The sequence below is a fragment of the Camelus bactrianus genome, chromosome 4 (genome assembly GCF_048773025.1).
Source record: "Camelus bactrianus isolate YW-2024 breed Bactrian camel chromosome 4, ASM4877302v1, whole genome shotgun sequence".
Classification (NCBI taxonomy): domain Eukaryota; kingdom Metazoa; phylum Chordata; class Mammalia; order Artiodactyla; family Camelidae; genus Camelus; species Camelus bactrianus.
Window position 1 is genome coordinate 33,078,599 of NC_133542.1, and position 4,517 is coordinate 33,083,115.

Genomic DNA, 4,517 nt, shown 5'->3' on the forward strand with positions numbered 1-4,517 from the left:
TGTTTACTACTGAAAAATGCCCACATATAGGTGGACCTGAGCAGCTCAAACCCGACTGAGGTGTTCAAGGGTCAACTCTGTGTGTGTGTAAGATATACATTACATATAATACATAGATATTTATATATTACATATAATATATATTTTATATACTATATAACCTACATATTTACAAATACGTGTATTTTTTAATCCCAGTTATGATACTTGGACTAAGATTTACTTCAATCTTTGAGAAATTTATCCTCTGCTGATACGATGTCAGTGAAGTATTAAAACATGACACCATTTCTGAAAGCCTAGAAAATGAAAGCTCTGCGAAGCCCTAAAAAATACCACAGGCAAAAGAAGTTCTAGTAGCTCACAGAAAACTTGTGCCGTCTCCACCGAAACTCCCCTCTGCTTCCCCCAGCAAAGCCAGCGAGGAACTGATAGACTGCTAAGTCCTGTATGTTCATAAAGAAGCTAATGTGGCCGTTTTATTACCCACTTCTAATTTCATCTTACTTATGACATTTGTTTAGCCCACTCTGTCATAATAATGACTTTAAGGTCACTTTGCTTAATTAGATGATCAAATTCTCCTTAAAAATGTTTTTTCCTTTACAGCAGTGTGTTTCTAACTTTCAAACTGATTAGTATAATACCAAATAGGATGGCAATCACTCCCTCATTGAGGGTTCTGGCCCCTCAATGACTGTGAGAAAATGGAAATTTTCACATTAGGCTGTTAGGGTGATAGCAGTGTCCTGAATCCTGAATCCTGATTCTGAATAGTAACATCTCTTCCCTAATTAACCACCTAAACGTCCATCGATAAATGACTGGATAAAGAAGTTGTGGTATATTTATACAATGGAATACTACTCAGCCATAAAAAAGAATAAAATAATGCCGTGTGCAGCAACATGGATGGACCTGAAGATCATCATTCTAAGTGAAGTAAGCCAGAAAGAGAAAGCAAAATACCATATGATATCACTTATATGTGGAATCTTAAAAAAAAAAAAAAAAGAAATACAAATGAACTTATTTACAAAACAGAAACAGATTCACAGACCTACAAAATAAATTTATGGTTACCAGGGAGGGAAGTGGGTGGGAAGGGATAAACTGGGAGTTCAGGATTTGCAGATACTAACTACTGTATATAATATAGATAAACAACAAGTTTATACTGTATAGCATAGGGAACTACATTCAATATCTTATAGTAACTTACAATGAAAAAGAATATGAAAACAAATATATGTATGCATATGTATGACTGAACTATTATGCTGTACACCAGAAATTAACACAATATTGTAAACTGACTATACTTCAGTTAAAAAAAAAAAAGAATCACAACTGAAAAAAAAAAAAGAGGATGTGTGTGCCTTCTGCCTCCCAGCAGTGATGCACGAAATCTTGTCCAAAACAGAACCGCTGTGCACATTTACCTGTAAGCTTATAACTGGGCAACCCTTAAAAAGCCCAGCTGCCTTATGACCCAGTTTGGACACAGATTTTCATTCAGTAATCAGTCAGCCAAGAAGCAAAAAATAATTGCAGATCTATGTGGTACTTTAGTGTAGTATCTTGAGGCAATGTCAAAGCAGGATCATTCATTCATAATAACGACCAAATGCTTAAAATGTCTTTCCACACCTTCTTTCACACCAAGGATAATTGTTCCCAAAGACTCTCTCCACTTCACGCTAAACTCCCCAAATCCTGGCCACGTCGACTTCAGCCGCTCTTCTCTTTTCCATATTTTTGGAATCATTCTTCATTCAGCACTTTCTAATGAAAATCAAATTTGCCAATCTTGTTCTCAGTTTTTCCCTCCTCCGTGACCCAGAATCTGCTCAGCAGAGAGTTGGGAAACACAGCAGGGAATGACAAATTCTCTTCAGTGGATAGGGGAGGGGAGAGGGAGTTCCCATTTCTCTATAATAATAAGACAACATTTTTTAAAATATTGACCGAACACTTAAGAAGGTGACTCCCACTGGGCCACTTTGGAAGAAGCGTCAACAATGGCGTAGTCTGAGGCACGTTGTCCTGAATTCAAACTGTAGCCAAATCTTCAGACTCCGTGGCCATGAAAATAATGAGATTTCTTTCTACCAGTGGTATAAACTCCCACCAAAGGCCCTGAGCTTCATTCCAGTGACTGTTGAATGACCTTTTCTCTTACAGAATCTGCATTTTGTTTTCCTGCATCTTCAAGAAGAAAACTGATGTAACTTCTGTATCCAGAATAAAACTTCGATGGGTTCAATCAGATCTTCACAGACTACACAGCTTCTGTTCCCTGTGTTCTACTCAGCCTGCTGGTAAACTCTTGACATGCATCCTGGGGGCAGCAATTATATCAGAAGCTGTCCTTTAATCCTGTGGTGTGAAGTAAGGCAGAGCCCCTTCCTGAACTACTGAAAATGCACCTATCAAAGGTACAGTTCAACACCATCCAATTTAAGAAATCTTTCAAAATTGCCACTTTAAGACAGATGGCACGAATCTGGCTCCACAAAATCCATAGATTTTTTTTTCATATCTGGTTTGAAAGAGATCTTTTCACATCATACATTTGAGGTAGACAGACAGTGAGAAGCAGAGAATTGTTTTATCCAGAACTGTGTTTTGTTTGCTGGCTAGTTTTGTTTGGCTTCCAAATAAAGTTAAGACCCCTCATCCCATTAACCCAAGGAAGCTGACTGATGGATAAGCATCAACTCACTGATATTTTCTTGCCTGGTCCCCCAGGCAACCTACTGTATGAATTCATACTTCAACTGACTGGATTGGGAGTGGAATGAGGCGCAGCTCGTAACCCCGGGGCAGAGAGCAGCCAAACCACCAGCTCACAACGGGTAACAGTCTGTACACTGAGGATCCCCATCACCACGCTGGGCCTCCTGAGCTGTCCTATGGACTCCTCTTTCCACACATATTTACTGAGTGTTAATTACACAGCCGGTGCTACACCCAGGCCTAGGGAGACAGAGGGAAATTACACCAACATGATCCCTGCCCTCCTGGAGGGGAAACAGATCCAAATGGTAGGTAAACAAGCAAAGTAACTGAACGTTAGTGTTATGAAGGAAACCGACCAAGGACAGGTATGCAGGGGACGCCTTTTGTAGGTTAAGAAAGTCTGGAGGGTGGATGGATTTCTTTTCTCTATAATATTCCTTTGAAACTTTGAAGACAGCTAAGGCCTAAGAACACACATTTTCTTTTCTGAGCAAAACATTCACTATTTCTTTGGCCAATCCTCTGAGACAATGGCAGGGAGGGTCCCTTTAACATCTCCCTTTGTCACTTCTAGACAGGGGTCTTCCATGAAAAGAAAAGGATCCAAAAAATAGGAGACTTTCTTTTGGAGGCTAGTTGACAGACAAGTCAGAAAAGCTATGATACTGTGTCATTTACTGTCATTAGGAAAAATCTGGAATCCCAAAATCTGATTCTCAAATCTTTGGGTGCAAAGAGTTCTGAGTCTCTGAAAAAACCCTCCCCCTTAGCACACTGGTGGTACCAGCTGCTGGCAACTCCCACTGGGAAGCCAGAGCCACACTGAGGTATCTAGGGACCTGCTGTCTAAGACCATCGTCAAGCTCCCACCTTGTCCCTCCTGGTTTAACCCACAGACAGGCTATGACAAAGGCCCACCGAGACACAAGGCAAGGGGACGCGTTGCTCATGCTTGCTTATTTAGATTCAGGATGAAATGCACTCCCCAGCCAAGGTGGACCCATGTGACATTCCGAGTCAATGAAACCAGTCGGTTCACAAAACGATGAAAACATTTTCAGCACAACATGCAGATATCGATCATGCTATAAAGAAGGCCTCTGTTTTATTTACTAAACACCTCCTTGGCTGGGCAGGGCTGCGGCCAGTCAGAACTGTAACGCTGTGAGTCCAATTGGTTGGCATATTGCTTTTTTCTTTAATTATAGTTCCTCCAATTGCCCAGGTTCTGTAAATATTTACTCAATACTTGCTGCACTTAAATTTCCAGAATTTGATTGTCTCTCTTAGCCGGTTTATAACCACCACACAGAAAACCGGTTCTTCGGATGGAGGAGATAGCATCTGATTGACACACTGAACCTGGATTACATATTAAACGAGAAATGCCCTCCACGAGCCAAGATAATTGTGAAGTGAAGAGCAAGGGACCTTCTCGGTCGATGATGCATCCATAAAATGGTTGGAAAGCTGCCCTGTTTGCACATGGAATCGGAAAATAAAATGAAATAAAAAGATTCCATCCCATTCCTCTAATTTCATCATCTTGCTGCAGCCATTCTCCCCGGGGCTTTCCTCTCACCCAGTTGCCAAGGAGGTGTGAGGGGTTATCCTCTCTGAAACACCATTAACGATTCTTCGGACCCTCCTGGGGCTAGTCTGAAAGAGTGCTGTAGGGAAACTGGCGGCTTCTCTGGGCTCATCATATGGAAAGTATATTTCTCAACACAGCTGGCAAACAAATCTCTTTGAAGGAGATAGCCAAGAGGCCCGAG